General features: G+C 37.9%; 1 pseudogene; it reads right to left on the reverse strand.

The window, feature by feature from the left end:
* Positions 1-15481: 15481 nt before the first annotated feature.
* On the reverse strand, positions 15482-15631 carry LOC118519956 (U1 spliceosomal RNA; annotated as a pseudogene).
* Positions 15632-20107: the final 4476 nt, after the last annotated feature.

Here is a 20107-nt window from a genome sequence, read left to right on the forward strand (position 1 = left end):
AGAGATGTCTGGGCGATGGCAAGAAGGAACTTGCAGGGTGTCTGGGTGGCTCAGTCGTTAAGCGTCTGCCTTCGGCTCAGGTCGTGATCCCAGGGTCCTGGGATCGAGCCCCATATCGGGCTTCCTGCTCAGCAGGAAGCCTGCTTCTCCCTCTCCCACTCCCCCTGCTTGTGTTCACTCTCACTGTGTCTCTCTCTGTCAAATAAATAAATAAAATATTAAAAAAAAAAAGGAACTTGTAGTTCGCATAGAGTGTTTCAAGGAAATACAAAAAAACAAGGTATTATAAAGATTGGGGAGGGCATGAATATCTTACTAAGGAGGCTGTATTGTGATCCATAGGCAAAGGTGAGCCATTAGTGGTTTCTAGGTTAATAACCTTATCGACTAGGGAAGAAAAACGACTAGAAAGAGGTGAGACTGGAGATAGGAAAACCACCTAAGAGACTGACATATAGTCCATAAGAGGCTCAACCTTTAAAAGAGGCAATAGAGATATACCTACTTAGAAAACTGGGACTCCTGGATGGTGCAGTGGGTTGAGTGTCCAACTCTTGGTTTCAGCTTGGGTCGTGATCTCACCGTCAAGGAATAGAGCCCTACATCAGGCCTGCACTCAGCATGGCCTCTGCTTGAGATTCTCTCTCCCTCTCCTTCTGCTTCTCCCACTCTTGCTCTTTCTCTCTCAAATAAATAAATAAATCTTTAAAAAGAAAAAAGAAAAGAAAATGGGCAGGATGTGGAAAACCATTGACATGTGAGGGTGAGGGAGAACGTGCTATGGAGAATAAATCTAAAGTTTCTAGCTTGGTTGGTTCAGTGGATGGTGAAACCATGAACAGAAGTAGGGAAAGCAGTCACCGAAACAGAGTGAAGAATAAAAATAACTTTTCTATAGTAAAAAAAAGTTCAAGACTCTAGGATCATCCTTTGTTGAAGTTTGTTTATGAAGAGCTAATCTAGAACTATGTTGTAATAATATTTTTCTTTAAAAAAAAAAAACCTTTGTCTAGGGAAACACTGAAGGAGTAGACTTTGTTATTTGCTAAAACTGCCCCTCTTTGAGTCTTCGTCCAGTTTCTATGGCCTACTAGATCTGATGTGCTTGGAGCATGGAAGCATCTGGAGCAGCCACATTTCCTTATTCAGGCCAAAACAAGTTAACTCATCTGTGGCTTATCTCATATCCGTCCTGTAGATCTCATGGGAGGATATAGCCCTTATTACTAAAATAATGTGTAGAAAACAAAAATAGCATGGAAAGAAATTTCTGAACATGATCTTTATAGCTGCTTTTCAAAATAACTTACTCCAAAAGTTAACATAAGTTAATGTTTTCTGCTCAAGTATTGCTTGGGCTTTGATAAAGATCTTTATTATTATTTTTTTGTATTCTTATGTGAATTCATTTAACTTTGGGGGAAACTTTTTGTAATAAGAAACCGTTAGATTCTGTTTTTTCCTCTACTCATTTTATAACTTGTGAGCCACTTGACCTTTTGACAATTAAGCTCTTGATTGTGAAACAGGATAATAATGTTTAACTCTCCTATGAGAATGTTACTGAGACTTATTCAATCAAAGGCTTTAAAACACTGGTGTACCCTTGGGTGAAATGTATTCATAAATACTGAGTATGAATGATTACTGCTATTTATTTTGAATATAAGGATTAATTTAGTCCTTATTTTTAGTAATCCTCTATTATATGTTAGGTGCTGAAGATAGAAGGATAAATAATATACGATTCCTACCTTCAAGAAATTCTCCATTTTTGTAGGGAAGATAAACAATAAGATCAAAAAGTCAATGTAAATAGGTATAATTTCATGAATGGTCAAGTGAATCAGTAGAGGGAAAAAAAAGTGAAAGAAAAAAGTCAACAGAAAGGTTACCTGAGCTAGCTGTTCTAAAAAACTTCAAGAATCTTAGTTGACTTTTTTTCAACTAATAATAAGTTACAGTAATTTTCAAAGCTTCCCCTTGGTGGCAAGTTGTTTGAAGCAAGTCATATTTTTCAACTTAGTATCTTACTTACCACAAGAAAGTAGTTAAGAGATTTGGCCCTGGATGTGGATCACCTGTGTTTAATTTAATTACTGGCGTGTGACCTTGAGCAAGGTTCTAAGCCACTTAATGCTTCAGTTTCTTCATCTGTAAAATGGGGGTAATAACAGCAACACCTCAGAAAATGGTGGAGAACTAAACAAGTTCTACATGCAAAGTACTTAAAAGTGATTGACGGGGCACCTGGGTGGCTCAGTTGGTTAAGCGGCTGCTTTCAGCTCAGGTCACGATCCTGGAGTCCCGGGATCGAGCCCCGCATCGGGCTCCCTGCTCAGCAGGGAGTCTGCTTCTCCCTCTGACCCTCCTCCCTCTCATGCTCTCTGTCTCTCATTCTCTCTCTCTCAAATAAATAAATAAAAATCTTAAAAAAAAAAAAGTGATTGACATTTATTAAACATTCAGTACGTGCTAGCTATTACTATCATTTGCCATATCTCCTAGCACAATGTTTTACGTATAGTAGATACATGCTTTTTGAATTGAATTAGCAGATGCTTGGATGTAATCCAGAATCAGATAAAAGGATCCATTCAACTGCCACTGTTATTGACAAAGACTATAAATATAAAGTCTGGAAAGATCTGACTTCATAAAGAAATGAAGGTCATGGAAAAGTTCTACAGAATAAGAGGAGGGGAACAGTACTTTTAACATACCATGGGAGCAGGAACAATGCCAGTCTTATAGCCCTGATATAGCCCTGACACCTACCTCATGTCTAGCACATAATAGATTTCCCATAATATTTGTTGATTCACAATCCAATGGGGAAGAAGGGGCAGAACATAGTTCTGAAAACCATCCTAGAGCATTATTCAGAAAGAAATTTCCGTTTTTTTGTCCTCTTCCATAAAATGCAAGAAGACATAGCCTCTATGAAACAGTATCAGAAAACCATAATGAGAAAAGGAAAGGACATTGGTAGTCCAAGGACTGGTGCTAAAAAAAACCATAAATTACCACCTGTGATGACTTTAAAAGAATTGTCTATTAAAGGCAAGGCTTTAGCAGATGTCACATCAACTGCAATAGATCTTAAGCGAGAAAGTCGGGGGTGGTGCACACAAGGAGTCAAAAACTGTCAGGCAGGCTGGCTGCTCCTAAGTGCTAATTTACATTGTCCAAACCCTGAACAGTGAATATGTGTGGTAATAAATTCTAAGGATGTTAGATCAGGAGGCAGGAACATAACTTAAGACTGGGCTGAATATATCAATTGGCATGTATCCATGAGAGATTCTGGATTCAGTGAGCTAACTCAAGCAGCTGAGAGTAGTTCTAATTGTTGGCTTTGATTTAATAGTGTTCTATGCTGAGTTAAATTGAGATAACAGAAATTCCTTGGTCTTATATGAACAGTGATTCTCAACCCTGTTAGACCCAAAGTCCCCTTTTTATGATAATTTTATGGTAATATCCCCTTTATTCTTAAATGAAATTTATAGTTAATATAATCTACTTATACATATTATGTTTTAAATCAACATAATATTCTGTGACATAAGAAAATAAAAGGAAATTATCATCATTTCTGTGTATGAATGCTTAGGCACAACTCTGCTAGAAGACACAGCAAAGTAGTCCTATGTCGGCATCTATATTCAGAGTTGCCTTGATTACAACAGCTCCAGATGCAGACTGATACAGATGTGTTCTTTTGAAGATCAAAGTTCACAAGCAGTACTGCAGTCAGTAATATGATTTTTCCAAAATGATGAAACAAGTGTTGGTAGAGTTCTGAACAAAACATATAGTAATATCTTTATTTACACGATTCTTGCTTTCCAGAAAATTTAGTGTATATTAACACCTTGCGAAAGTACTTTGTGTTTATATATTAGGTGGAGTTAGGTTCAGATTATTGTAAGCAGATTTTTCACATACAGTAATGTCTGGAGGACCACTGAATGTTATGCGGGATGCAGTACAATTCTTTGTTGAGTCAGTCTGTCCCATGAATTGCAGGACATTTACTATTCCTGGCCCCTGCCAGCAAATGCTTACTACATTCTCTAATCACTGTGACATCCAATGGTTCCACAGATTCCCAAAATTCCTTCAAGAGGTACATAAGAACAAATCTAAACACTCAGAGATATGGGGATCTTAGAGTGGACTGATCATGTGTGACCAGTTCAACAACCCCCTATATCCTCTTGGGAGGTTCCAAAGGATATTTCCTTTACTTGGGCATACAAAGTTTAATGGTCAAGGAAATAAGACTATTCTTGAGAGTTGCTAAAGTGCCTGTCCTTGTAGGCTGGGAGTGAAGGAAGGAGATGCTGCCATTTAAATGGGCTCTCTAATTTCAACAGGAATGATGGGAAACTGGAATGCAAAGGCCAGCTAGCAGTACTTAACCACAGAGGCAAATAGGCATGGTTGCTGTAATAGGCATCAGGACTGGAGGGACAGACTAATTTTATTCTCAAGAATCTTCTGCAATCATTAATTGGTCATGTAGTCTTTAGGACTAAATAACTGGGTAGGTTATTAAATAAGGTTCTACATGACCTATATAACCAAACCAAATCAAATCAAACCAACCAGCCAACCAAATAAATAAAAAATTTTAGGTCTGGTATATAGAGCCTGATTTGAGTCATGACCCCTCACCATAGTAGGAGTCTGTTTCAAACCCAGAGCTCCTGGCTTTTTCCAAAAGACCTTGTGTCATTTACTGAGTTAACTGTACACTGGGGAAAGAGGAATACTCTTTCAGGATTATTGAACACCAATGGCTATGAGCTGCCATGAATCCCTGGGAACCCAGAACATTACAATGGTCACTCAGTTGAGTTTGACTTACAAGGTCAGATCATAAATGGAGTTGGGCTCCAGGGCATCTCACAATGGGTCTTGACATTTACAAACCCATTCTATCATTACTTCTATTATTCCAGAGTGTATATTGGAATAGTATACTCAGCAACTGGTAGAATCCTAACATTAACTTCCAATCAAGTAGTAAAGGGCTATCATGGTAGAGAGGGTCAAGTAGAACACCCCTCCCGATCAAAATAGCAAACCAAAAGCAACATTGCATTCCCTTCCTAAGAGAATCCTTAAAATGAGTGCTTTAAAATAAGGTTTAAAAAACTTGAAACAAACAAGATATAGTAGTCCCCATCTTATCTCCATTGAACTTGACATTGGCCTGTGCTGAAGATAGATAGGTCCTGGTATCATAAGCTTAATCAAGAAGAGTAGACAATTGTACCTATGGTCTCTTTACTGGGTCAAATCAACATAATTCTACAACTTGTATGAAGCTACTGATTTATAAATGCATTTTTTTCTATCTTAATAAGCTGAGAACACTAAAAGCAGCTTGGTTTCTCCAATGTGAACAGGACTACACCTTCATTATCTTGATAAGCAGATGTCATGTGTGCTAAAGAATGGTAAATAAATCCCATAAAAATTCATGGTCCTGCTACCTCAATAAAGTTTCTAAGATTCCAATTATTTGAGTCACAGCAGCATAGTCCCTCCAAAGGGAAAGATACAGTGATATACCTTAAAACTCTACTTTGAAAACAAAGGCACAACACTTAGTAGGATTGCCTGCATTTTGGAGTTAGTATGTGCCATGGTTCGGTATACAGCTCTGACTTTTTACTGAGTAACCTATAAAGCCATTGCTGTTAACGCAATACACATTCAGTAGAAATCATACTTCAAATTTTGAATTTTGATCCTTCCTGGGCTAGCAGTATGCAGTATGCTACTCTCTTGTGATGCCGGGAACCAGCAGTGAGCCCAGGTCCCAGTCAGCCACACAATCATGAACCAACCAACACACTTACAATGATTTTGTACCCATTTTCACTTTCAGTACAGTATTCAATAAATTATGTAAGATATGCAACCCTTGTTTGAAAAATAGGTTTTGCATTAGATGATTTTGCTCAGCTGTGGTCTCGTGTAAGTGTTCTGAACACTTTTAATGTAGACTAGTCTAAGCTATGATATTTGGTAGGTTAGGTGTATTAAATGCATTTTTGACAGGATATTTTTAATTTATGATGGGCTTCTCCATACATAATGCCATTGTAAATCATGGAAGATCTGCATAATGACTTAATTTTCCTTTTTTCCCTTTTTCTTTCCTCTGCTTTTATACAAAGTGTATTGGTAGAGGTGAGTTTATTTAATCTACATGTCGTAGGTTAGCAAGAGAGGTTTGTGACCGAACCAGAGGAAGAAAGAGCATCACCCAGAAATGGAGGCAGTGACTGAGATTTTGGGTCTCCTCTTCTCGAAAGATGGTAAGGATGTTTTCATTTGTACAAAGTATAGTTGCATTGTGTTAAGTGGGAATACACTGTCGTTGGAAGTTTAGGTCTGGGAAGAATGGTGAGTATAGATGTTAGGTAACCAAGAGGACTATCGCACATACTGTGGAATGGTTTGCACAACACCTACTGTGCTGTTACCCTTGTCCCAGAATGCCTTCCCGTAATGCAGAGGTTGGAAAGCAGAAAACCATTCATCCCAGAATTTAGATTTAAGTTGCAGCTAAGGTTCTAGATTCAGATTATGTGTACTGGGCCAAGCATATGCACTCTGAGGGAATCTGACCTGGAACTGAATTATGTGAGAATAGAGACGGATACAGATTGTGAAGAGGAGATAGGGTTTTAGAGCTGGCCACTATGGCTGCGGCATACCGATTGCCAGGGAGCCTCCTGGTTTAGCAGGGGGCTTTATTTTCAGCAACTTTGATGTGGCAGAGGTGGCCTGGTTCTGGTGCCAGCCATTGTGGAAGCAGCTTCCTGATTCAGCAGCTTCCTGATCATGACAGGGCCCGACACTACTTAGTTTTATGGTATGACTTTGGCAGAGGTCCTGAAAGCTTGACCCAGAGATTCCTCCTTCAGCTCTTTCAATGATTGTACAAATCAAATAATTTTCTTTGGGCTTAAACTAGCTAGAATATATTCTCTAGACTGTTAATCTATAACAAGAGATGTGGAAGCTAGGAAACAGGAGATCTTCCACAGGAGAATGACAAAGAAATGCCCATCTTAACAACTACACACCAGGCCTAGGGGCCAATTGGTTCATATTAGAGTCGGAGGACGGTGGACTTTGGGACAAAGGCATCAAGGAAAATAGATGGAACTTACAGATTATCTGATATGATGGAGCATTTGGAAAAATTGCTAGGTGATTTGGAAAAATAAATGGTAGTAGTATTTGGAAAACACTTAGAGCTACGTACAGAAAAAACTTAAGCAAATTTTTAAAAGGAGGCAATTATTACTTGCAGGAAAACCAGAGTGTTTACAGAAAGGACCTATCATCATAGTACATTATTTTGCAAAATAGTGAACAATATTTACATATCAGAACGATATATAACATTGGATATTGCTTTAACAAAATTTTTTGAGAATGGAAAAAGGGAAGTACAGAAGTAAATCCTCAACTACCATAAAAGGTAATCTATAGGTTCTGCCTAAAATTGATAAGTCAAGAAATAGCATAATTTGGGGGTGGGAGGATGGGTTAGCCTGGTGATGGGTATTGAGGAGGGCACGTTCTGCATGGAGCACTGGGTGTTATGCACAAACAATGAATCATGGAACACTATATCTAAAACTAATGATGTAATGTATGGGGATTAACATAACAATAAAAAAATTAAAAAAAAATAAAGTTAATCATGAAACATAAAAAAAAGAAATAGCATAATTTTAGAAAGATGGAGATGAATAGCAGAAGATTCAGCTAAAAAAGGTGAAAATGGATGCTCTTAAGGAGTTATAGTTGGTGGTAGAAAGAGAAAAGTCTACTATTTCTTTTATTTCTCTCTCTCTCTCTCTTTTTTTTTTTTGGTTACTAGATGGTTTTATTTGCCTCTATTTTGAATGAGTTGTTACAGGCATTCTCCACTGTTAGTGTTTTCCTGTGCATCACCTTTTCAAAATGCTCTTCCTTGTTTTATGAGTGTTTTCTTTGAGTCACAATCTTATACCCAATATTACAAGGTCAAACACATGTCACAGTCCTCCCTTGATGCTTTTAACTTTTGGCGTCTGTTTGAGAGGTGTCTCTACTCAGTGTGCTCTCTTGCCCTACGTTCTTTTTCTAGAAATGTGTCTTATCTTAAGACTCTTGTTTTATGCAAACATTGCTGCCCAAGTATATTACAAGTGTTACTGCCAGTTTGCACAGATTTTCAGTCTCTGAGAAACTGGTAGAATGTAGTGGGCAGCACAGCAGTTGCTCACGAGTTCCTGATCTCTTGAAGGTACCATTTTACATTTTTCAGTTTAATAGAGTTTAGAGTTATATACGAATTAATGTAAAATAGATATGCAATACCAGCTTCCTATTGCAGCCTTTACACTAACGGGTATGAGAATTAATGGTGGTTGTGTCTTCTCAGACATTAATGAGAAAAACTCTTGTTTTTTCCACAGCAAGGACTAAGAAGATTTTGCTTTTTTATTTTTCCCACTCCCACCAACTTTCAAAAATTTTAAACTTACAGTAAGTTGCATAGTGGACCCCCTCCCTTATCCCTTGCTTAGATTCACCAATTGCTAACATTTTGCTACATCTTCTTTATCTGTAGTTCTCTGCTTAACCACACTAGGGCTTCACACAGGAAGCTTCCCCCAGTGCCACTATCTAGCGTCTGCTCCAATCAAGGATTGTGTCAGGTTAAGTTGCCATGTCTCAGTTCCTGGCTTTCTTTTCTTTCATAACATGGGCATTTTGTTGAAAGTCAAGGCCAAAAATTGTTTTTTAGAATGTCCTTCAATTTGGATCTGTCTGACTTGTTTCCTTGTGATTAGATTCAGATTGAACTATGGGCTACATTTTAGAGTAGACCTTTTGAGGCAAAATGTCCACTGTACATACACTGTACCTGACCTAAATGGTTCTTATTTTGAAGGAATTATTAAATGAGAAGATAAAAAGATGTAGATTTTAGGTCCATTGTAGTCATTCTCAGAGAAGCGACCAGAGGTTTGTGAGCAGGAAAAAGCGAGGGCTGTATCGTCGAAACTTGTATGGTTGTAAACTAACTGAAGTTTATTACCAGCCTCATGGGCATTTAGGTCAACCTGTTTGCTGCTGTTGATCCAGCGCCATGCGGTGCTCTTGTTCCAGAGTCAGACTGAGATTGTCTTCTTTGTGATCCCTCTTATTACCTGCCTCACATCGTTGATCCTGACCTCCTCATCCCCTGCTATCTGATGGATGAGCCGGTCGCCTTCCTTACCCTCACAAGGGACAAGCACCTGGAGTTCTCTCCACTCCAAAGAGCCCAGTGGTCCACCATGTGCATGCTGGTGGAGCTGTACACCCACAGCCAAGACTGCTTTGTCTACACTGCAACGAGTGCAAGCACCACGTGGAGACCCGCTGGCACTGCACCATCTGCAAGGGAGGCCCCTGAGGTGGGGAGCAGAGGGCACTGGAGGGTACCAGGCCTCTGCTTCAGGTCAGTGGTCCAGCAGATGCACCTGGAACACCTACATTCTGGGCCAGGCTGGATCGCACACAAGGACAGGATACAGCCATTTTTCGTTTGTTCCAATAATTTGCTAGGAGGTGGACTCCATCCCCCAGCATGGGATCCTCTCTCCAGGCAAGCCTGTGCTGTGTGCTCCTTCCCACTCTGGCTGGCCTTACTCTGGCAAGGGCTGCGGCCTTCCAGTTGGGGAGGTGTGGGTAGGGGGATTGTAGGCTGGCCGCCTGGCTGGGGTGAACCATGGGGCCAGGTGGACAGTGGGGCCAGGGCCACTTACAAACAGTGCCAACCCCCACCCCACCACCAAGGCTACTATTTCTTGATGTAAGCCTCTAATACTACTTGATAATTTATCTATTTGTATATATTACCTTGATGAAATTTTTACAAATTAAAACAAAATACAATTCAGGTATTAAATATTCCACTCAAGAAGTCAGAAGAAAATATAGCAAAATATAGCCATATACGTAAATGTAAATAATTAATAAGAACAAAGAAATGAACTGGTAAATAAGAACCAAAACCAAAAATTAAAATGTAACCTTAATTGAAAAAACCAAAAGCTGTTTCATTGAAAATACCAATAAAATAGAAAAACTTTTGGTAAGAACAGTCAAGAAAACAATGAGTACAAATCATTAAACACCATTAAAAACAAGAAACGGACACAACTGCTTAAAGAAAGATTAAATGCTCTTAGATAATATTGTTAACTATTATACAAAAGTAACTTGACAAGCTACTTGAAATGGATGATTTTCTAGGAAAATATAAATGTTACTTTTGACTCAAGAAGGAGTAGAAACGGGTCGGGGGATGGGTTAGCCTGGTGATGGGTATTAAAGAGGGCACGTACTGAATGGAGCACTGGGTGTTATACGCAAACAATGAATCATGGAACACTACATCAAAAACTAATGATGTAATGAATGGTGATTAACATAACATAATAAAATTAAAAAAAAGGAGTAGAAACAATAAATACATTAAAACCTTAGGAGAGAGGTGCCTGGGTGGCTCAGTGGTTAAGCGTCTGCCTTCGGCTCAGGTCATGATCCCAGGGTCCTGGGATCGAGCCCCGCATCGGGCTCCCTGCTCGGTGGGAAGCCTGCTTCTCCTTCTCCCACTCCCCCTTCTTGTGTTCCTGCTCTTGCTGTCTCTCGCTCTCTCTCTGTCAAATAAATAAATAAAATCTTTAAAAAAAAAAACAACAAAACCTTAGGAGAAATTAGAACCTGTCAAAGAACCACTCTAAAAAATTAATGAATTTTACACAATTTCTTCCTAGTTTCAATAATTTTTAAATTGTACAAACTGTTCAGGAACATGTGCTTAAAAAATCTTTCCAACCTGTTCTATGAATCTAACATACCCATAGTTCTAGTTCTAAAATACAATTACAGCACACCAAAAATAAAATTATAGGCAGTCTCACTAATGAACAAAGAGGCAAAAATGCTAAATCATTAGTAGCAAATTAGATTCTGTAGTATACAAAGAGATGAATACTTTTGCCTAATTAGGTTTATCACAGGAATATAAAAATGCATCAGCTTTACAGAATCTAAGGATGAGATTCACTACATTAACAGAGTTATATAAAAGCAATCATCTCAAAAGATGACAGAAAAAAAATTCAATAAAAATTCCACATCTATAAACAACCTTAGTAAGCTAGGAATATATCTGATAAAAGTGATCTACCAGACTCTATGGCAAACTTCATATTTAATGGTGAAACATTAAATGCAATCCCATTCAAGTCAGAAAAAAAAAAAGACTGAAAGTATCAACACTGTACTAGAGGTACTAAGTAATGCAATAAGATAAGAAAAAATACAGTATAAATTTTGAAACGGGATAAACAAATGGTCATTATTTTTAGCAATATGTACTACTAATATTGCTTACAAAATATAATGAAAAAAATAAACAAGCAATGTCAAAACAAACACACAAAAACCCACATAATGCCAAAGATTAAATCTATTAAGACATGAGCAAGACCCAAATGAAGAAAACTATAAAATTTTATTCAGAGACACAAAAGACTATCTGACACATAGAGAGAGAGATCATGTTCCTGGATAGGTAGACTAAATACTTTATTCCTTTAAAATGTAACCAGTAAATTCTACCAAAGGATATTTTAATTTGTTTCCAAACTTCATACATCTTTGTGAACATCTGGACTAATCTACTACCAGTCTGATTATCTTTCCTTTGTAGATATTTTTCTTTCTTGAAGTATATAAAATTTCTTTATCTTTGAAATCTATAAATTTTATCAGAATGCATGTAGCTGTACATCTCTTTTTCAGTGATCCTGACTGCATATCTATTTATAAATTTCTTTTGGTTATTTTCTTTATTTTTACTTCTAGCAACTCATTAAAAACAAAACAAAACAAACACTGGATTACTTACTTCTGTATTCCATGTTTTTACCTTTAATCTAATAACTTCCATCAGCCTTTTTGTTCTCCATTATGGGACAATTCACACATTTAATTTTCCATAAGTTAGTGCTCATTCAGTTATAATCTACCTTAACTAGATTAAAAAATAAAATATATTTCTCTTTCTTATTCTCAGATTCCTTCCTTTGAGCAGGAGCAGAGCCTGTGGCTACAGAGATTGCAATCTCCCTGGAGCAAGTTTCCAAGCAGGCTTCCTCTTGAGTGGTTTTGAGAACAGGACCAGGCACGTCTTTCCCTGGGGGCAAACCTGTAAAGAGGTTTCCTCCAGAGTGGGAGGCTAATAAATATTTGTGAACCAGCCAGTTCTCCTAGCAAGCAAAAAGGATATGAGTCAAAGCCATTCTCTAGTTCTCCCTAGAAAGAATGGTTAAAAGTAACTGCCAACAAGCTGGTGCTCCATTTTCTTGCTTATGTTAGCTCAGTGAAAATTCCTGGAGTCTTGAAATATGTAGGTGGGATAGGCCTTTATTTTCCAGGATTAGGCAAAACATATCCATTTTATATTTGCTGGATTATTTTTGTAGATATTTAGAAAGGAAGGTTGTGAAATACATGTGCTTATGTTACCATCTTACCTTCATTCCAGAAGAATTTGTCTATCAGATGTTGTTAATTGGAAAGGTAAAAAAGGAGGATGTGCAATTAGAACAGTACAAACAGTAACTAGAAGTTATTTTTACTTATTTTGTTGAAGTACATCGAACATAATATAAGGTAAATAAAATCTTAAGTATACAGCCTGATTAAATCTGTACAAAGTGAACACCTTTGGCTGATCTCCACCAGCCAGGTGGAGAAGACTTTAAGAGGCCTAGCTGTTTTTCTGTTGTTCTGGGAATCCAGCTATCAGACTGAAAGAAGACTGGGCTAGACTCCTGAGTGATGGGACACTGTGTGTGGAGGGGTAGGGGGGCACACATGGAGGAGCACATAGGAGCCAGACAGTGAGTGAAGCTACCTTGGAACTTCTAGCACAACTTCTAGTTGAATGCAGCTGAGTGAGTGACCCCAGCTTTTGCTACACAGAGCACAAAAGTTGCCCGTCCTGCCTGAATTCCTGACCCAGAGGATTGTGAAAGAGTTCCATTCTTTTTCTTTGTATGCATCATATTATCTTGATATCATCTCAAACTTAGAGAAAATTTGCAAGTATACCACAAAGAACCTTTTCCTAAATCATTTGGGAGTTAAATTTCTGATTTGATGTCCTCACAGTAGGAATATGTTATGAATTCATAACCACAATACAACCATCAAAATCAGGAAATCAACACTTGTGATCTCCTTCATAGGGAACAGGTTCAATCCAGAATCACCGATTGCACTTCCTTGTGATTCATCTTCAGACACTTCAGTATCAAACAGTTCCTTCGTCTTTCTTTCACTGCCATGACCTTGATATTTTTGGGAATTACTTGCAAGTTATTTTGTAGAATGTCCTTGAATTTGGATTTGTGTAAGATTTCCTTATGCTCTCAGGTATTGAACCTTTGTCAGGAACATCACAGGAGTAATGCCCTTTCTCATTCCATCCAATCCAGGCACACAGAATTTTCATTTGTTCCATTTAACTCTGATCACTTGATTAAGGTGATGTCTGCCAGGCTTCTCCACTTTACAGTTACTCTTTTTCCCTTTATCATTAATAAGCATTTTGTAAAGTGGTACTTTGAGACTATTATAAAGTTTCACCAAACCTTTAATTTATTCATTTATTAATATATGTTACAATGGACTCATGAATTCATAACCTGTTCAAGAATCATTCTGTTGTTCATATGATCCCCATTTTGGCCAATGGGAACTCTGTTCAAATTGACTTCTGTGTCCTTTTGACATGTCCCCGTCATTCTTTGAGTGTTTCTTTTTTTTTTTGTCTGGAATAATAAAATATCCCAGGCTCATCTTTTACTTTCCCTGCACCAACTCTGGAATCAGCCATTTTTATAAGAGTCCTGATTCCTTTTAGTGGAGAATAATAGTATTTAGAAGACAATTTCTGGACAGTTGGTGTATTCATTGCTATTATGGGTGAAGCATTGTTGCTCTAGGCCAAGATTAGGGAATGTATGTATCTTATATTTATATGTATTTTCGTATCTGTCTACACATACTGAAATCCATGAGTTCACACCAATACTTCTAATTCTAATCCAATCCAAAGTGTTCATTCTAGTTTTGTCCTTTTCCATATGTTTCTCCAAAAAATAAGGAATTTGACACCCATCATCATTAATATATTTTGTTATTTTTATATATTATACTTGTATTTTATATATTATATTTTTATGTATTATCTCCCATTGTCTGCATGCTTACCTTGTTTAAGGAAGAGCAATAAGTCTGGTGTAGCAAGAATGGGGGGAGCAAAAGGGAAAGTGGTAAAAAATGAAATCAGCATTGTATCACTAGTATTCTAATATTAAATCTTCCTTCTGATTCCATGATAAGATAGAATATGTTAGTTAAATTTAAATTTAAATTAAGTTGGGGCACCTGGGTGACTTAGTCATTAAGCATCTGACTCTTGGCATGTGATCAAGCCCCACTTAGGGCTCCGGGCTCAGTGGGGAGTCTGCTTGAAGATTCTCTCCTTTTGCCCCTCCCCCCACATACACTCACTCTCTCAAATAAATAAATCATAAATAAATAAATAAATAAATGTAACTTAAGTGATGGCTAATCTTATACATGGATTTCCAGACATGTACATTTTTTTTCCTGTGTTTTGTTTTGTCTTTTGAGTTATTTTTGTCTTATTCATCCTGTATGTCTCATAATACTTACCTAGCACAGAACAGGTGCCCCATAATTTTTATTATCTACTTTAAATTAAAATTTTAAAACTTAATAAATTTAAATTTGTTTTTAAAAACAATTGAATATTTTAATTTTCTAAATAGGTATTGACTGATTTTTTTTTCATAAAGGAAATAATGCAGTATTTCAGAGGAAACTGGCTTATTTTTATATATTCTTAAGGTTTTCTTTTTTAAGCATTCTATTGTTTTAAATATGTAACTTAGATTCTTAAAAATAACATTTCCTTCCCCTAAATACCAATGTATTTATTTTTTCCTATTTGGCAAACATTGATTTGCGGCTTCCAAGGTTTATAATAGAATGAAAATCAACCCACACCATTCTCAAGACTTAAAATCAATACACATCTTATTGCATTTCTCTTTTTGAATCTCTGTTCAGAATAACTAGGTAACAGCTTCTTAATGCTATACCTTGGTGAGCAAATGGTATTTTGTAGAGTGTAATAATAGGATCCAGTCAGGAAATGGGAACTACTCTCAGACCTATGAACAAAAGGACCTTAGTACAGAGAACTGGTTATGTAAGTGATGAAGGCCCTGAGAAGCCTCACAGGGACAGGGTGACAGCCCAGGTATTAGCAGGGACAATGAGATGAGGAGTTCTTTTTTTTTTTCAGGGGAAAGCGCAAACGCAGTCCCCCACTACCACAAATTATGCAGTCGAGTTTCCCACATTTGGGGAAATCGCAGGGGTCAGCACATCCGGAGTGCAATGGATAAGCCTCGCCCTGGATGAGGAGTTCTTATCAGAGCCTAGAGGGCCTAGAGGGCAGGGCCATGCAGCAAGGGGACAGAACCATAGTGAGAAGTGCCCAATGGATGCTAAGATCCCAGGGAGAGGGACACCCAGTAGGAGTAGGGGCAATGGGATGAGGAGTTCTTCTCAGAGCCTAGAGGGCAGGGCCATGCAGCAAGGGGACAGAACCATAGTGAGAAGTGCCCAATGGATGCTAGGATCCCAGGGAGAGGGACACCCAGTAGGAGCTACAGCCACAGAGAAGGCACAGTGACCGATGGAGATACCCCCTGAAGCAGAGGGAGAAACAGGAAAATGGCTTGACTTCTCCCTTTCTGCTACCTTCCAATCTTTTACCAGTGCCTCCCATTTGTAGGAACCTAACGGGATCAGTTAGCAAGGGAGCCTGGGAAACGCAATCCCTATGAAAAGCAGGGGAACAGAGAAAAATGGATATGAGAACAGCGCATGTTTCTTAGCTCTTATTTTCAGGAAAACAAATCAGTAGTGACTTTATGAAACAATAATAACGCCTCATGGAATTTTAAAATATATGTAGAATTAAATTACATAATGATAGTAGCAATAGGCAGTAAGAGGAAATCGAAATCAAGTGTTCTAAGGTCCTTCCATTACCTGGGAAGAAGTAAAAGTCATGAATTGTATTAGAAACCTTAAAAGATCAACAGTTACTCAACATCACTAATCATTACGGAAATGCAAATCAAAATCACAATTCATACCCATTAGGATGCCTATTACAAAACAAAAACAAAAACAAAACAAAACCAGAAAATAGTAAGTGTTGGTGAGGATGTGGAGAAGTTGGAAACCTGTGCATTGTTGGTAGGAATGTAAAATGGTGCAGCTGCTTTGGAAACAGTATGGAGTTTCTTTAAAAAGTTAAAAATAGAACTACCATATGATCCAGCAATTCTGGGAATATATCTAACATAATTGAAAGGAGATTCGAAAATATATTTGTATGCCCATAATCACAGCAGCATTATTCACAATGGCCACAGAAGATATACAATAGAAGAAAAGAAGAAACAGGTAGAAGAAAAGATAGAAGAAACCCAGTGTTCCTCAACAGTTGAATGAATAAATAAAATGTAAAAGAAAAAACCCAAGTGTCCATCAACAGATGAATGAATAAACAAAATGTGATAGATGCATACAATGAAATTATTCAGCCAAAAAAAAGGAAGGAAATTCAGACACATGCTACAACATGGGTGAACTTTGGATATAGTAAATGAAATAAGCCAGACACAAAAGGACAAATTACTGTATGCTTCCACTTATAGGAGCTGCCTAGAGTAGTCTTATTCATCGATAAGAAAGTAGAAAGGTGGTTTCTAGAGTCTGAGGGGAGGGAGGAATGGAGGGTTATTGTTTAATGGGCACAGAGTTTCAGTTTGGGAAGATGAAAAAAGTTCTGGAGATGGATAGTGCCAATGACTGCACAGTAGTGTGAATGTACTTAATGCCAGTGAACTGAACACTTAAAAATGGTTCAAATGGTCAATTTTATGTTCTGTATATTGTACTACAACTTAAAAAATGAAGAAAGTATATACACTCCCAACTTATTTTATGAGGCCAGCAAACTTTGACATCCAAACTGAAGGCATATAAAGAAAGAAAGAAAACATCACAGATGTCTCTGATGAGCTGTATACAAACCCCTAAACAAAATATTAGAAAACAAATCCAGTGTTAATTAAAAAGAAGAGTACATTATAACTAAGTTGGAGTTATTCCAAGAAAGCAAGAATGGTTTAACACTTGAAAATGAACAAAATATAGGAGAAAGCCAAATACTCATCACAACAGATGTAAAAGAAAAACGTGGTGCAATTTGATACCTACTCATGATTTTAATATTCATCACAACTCTCGTGCCCTACTTAGGATAGAGTAAATTAGTACAACTACAATGTAAAACTGTTTTGTAATGTGTACTAAGGTTAAACATATGCATACCCTATGACCTAGCAAACCCCCTCCTAGATATATATCCAACATAAATAAATACATATATACAGGAAAAGACAACTGAAAGAATATTTATAGGGGTGCCTGGGTGGCTCAGTCGGTTAAGCGTCTGCGTTCGGCTCAGGTCATGATCTCAGGGTCCTGGGATGGAGCGCTGCATCAGGCTCCCTGCTCAGCAGGGACTCTGCTTGTCCCTCTCCCTCTGTACTCTCTCTCTCTCTCTCAAGTAAATAAATAAATCTTTAGGGGAAAAAAAAGAATATTTATAGCACCATTATTCTTATTAGCCCTAATCTGTAAACAATCCAGATGTCCAGAAGGATTATAATAAATTGTGGTTTAGTCATGCAATAGAATACTATATAGCAATTAAATGAACCAACTACTTCTACGTGCAGCAACATGGATGAAACAAATGTACCATTGACTAAAAGAAGCCAGAAAGAAAGCTTACTGTTTAATTCTACTCACATAAAATTTTAAAACAGACAGACTTAGTCTATGGCTTTAGAAGGCAAGATAGTGATTCCTTTTAGGAGAAAGAAGGCATTAACAACTGGGGGAGGGGAGGACACTTAGTGGATTCTAGGGTCCTGTTAATATTCTTCTTCTGGATGGTGTTACGTGATGTGTTCACTTTGTAATAGTTCATTTATACATGTTCATGCACAATGCAATACAAAATTATTAGTAGAAACTTATTCAGGTGAAAAACATACTGAAAATATTTTCTTTTTTTTTTTTTTTTAAAGATTTTATTTATTTGACAGAGAGAGACACAGCGAGAGAGGGAACACAAGCAGGGGGAGTGGGAGAGGGAGAAGCAGGCTTCCCGCGGAGCAGGGAGCCTGATGTGGGGCTCGATCCCAGGACCCTGGGATCATGACCTGAGCTGAAGGCAGATGCTTAACGACTGAGCCACCCAGGCACGCCACTGAAAATACTTTCTAAAACAATAGTAAAGGTTGTGTTAGGGCACTGACTTTGTGGGTGACTTACTGGCTTTAGTTTTTCAAATTTTCTATACTATGGTTATTAGTTTATAATATACTAGCTTGTCACAAAACCACCTCTATCATTTAAAAAATTATGCTCATAAAAGTGATTTACGGGGCGCCTGGGTGGCTCAGTTGGTTAAGCGACTGCCTTCGGCTCAGGTCATGATCCTGGAGTCCCTGGATCGAGTCCCGCATCGGGCTCCCTGCTCGGCAGGGAGTCTGCTTCTCCCTCTGACCCTCCCCCCTCTCATGTGCTCTCTCTCATTCTCTCTCTTTCAAATAAATAAATAAAATCTTTAAAAAAAAAAAAGTGATTTACTTTTTTTTTTAATTTTTTTTTTAAGATTTTATTTATTTGTGAGAGAGACAATGAGAGACAGAGAGCATGAGAGGGAGGAGGGTCAGAGGGAGAAGCAGACTCCCTGCTGAGCAGGGAGCCTGACGTGGGACTCGATCCCGGGACTCCAGGATCATGACCTGAGCCGAAGGCAGTCGCTTAACCAACTGAGCCACCCAGGCGCCCAAAAGTGATTTACTTTTTCAAATACAGATCAGATCTGAGATATTTGTGAGACAACTTTTAAAAGAACTACTAACGGAAGCCATAAGTTCTATTAATTTAGAAATCTTTCAAAACAGAATATCTCTGTTGCTCCTAATTATGGCTTTGCATATTCTTCATTAAGTAGTACTTATGGATTTTAGATAAAAAGTAGGTACCTCATCCAGGTGATTTACTCATCATACGTTCACTTCATACAAAAGCTGAACCAATTTCTGATCGGAGCTTGGATGAAGATTAAATCTATGCATAAACACATCAGGTACAAAAGGGCAAGTCCCTGTCTTGTCTAGTGTGAATCTTCTGTTGGTTTTTAGTTGTAACACGAATATTCCAGTTTGTTCCAAAACAAATCCTGCTCAAAGAAAGCATGTGGTTTATTCTCCTCTGAACACTGAAAGTGATAATAAGCCCTTATGGATGATTTAATAAAGTATAGCATTTTATGGCCTTTGCCCCTTCTCAGTCTAATTCCTTTCTCTTCTAATAATGTTTTGACTTTGCTTTAAAAAACAAAGCCTTCTTTTACTTGCCCAACTGCCTATCAAGATTTTGTTTGATGCTATAGTAGTTCACACTAAGAAGCATGGGTAAAGGGACAAACAGATCAATAAAATAGAAGAGAACAATTGAAAACAGATTAATGATTATTTGGGAACTTGTATGTGATGGGAAAAGCTATGTTAAACTAGTGGGAAAATGATGAACTATTCAGTAAATGATCTTGGGACAACTGGATAATTCACATTTTTAAAAAAGCTATTAAGGAGCGCCTGGGTGGCTCAGTCAGGTAAGCGTCTGCCTTCAGCTCAAGTCATGATCCCAGGGTCCTGGGATCGAGCCCGTGTCAGGCTCCCTGCTCAGGGGGGAGCCTGCTTCTCCCTCTGCCCTTCCCTCTGCTCCTTCTCTCTCTCTTTCTCAAATAAATAAATAAAATCTTTTA

This window comes from Halichoerus grypus, chromosome 7 (genome assembly GCF_964656455.1).
Source record: "Halichoerus grypus chromosome 7, mHalGry1.hap1.1, whole genome shotgun sequence".
In the NCBI taxonomy this organism is placed as follows: Eukaryota; Metazoa; Chordata; class Mammalia; order Carnivora; family Phocidae; genus Halichoerus; species Halichoerus grypus.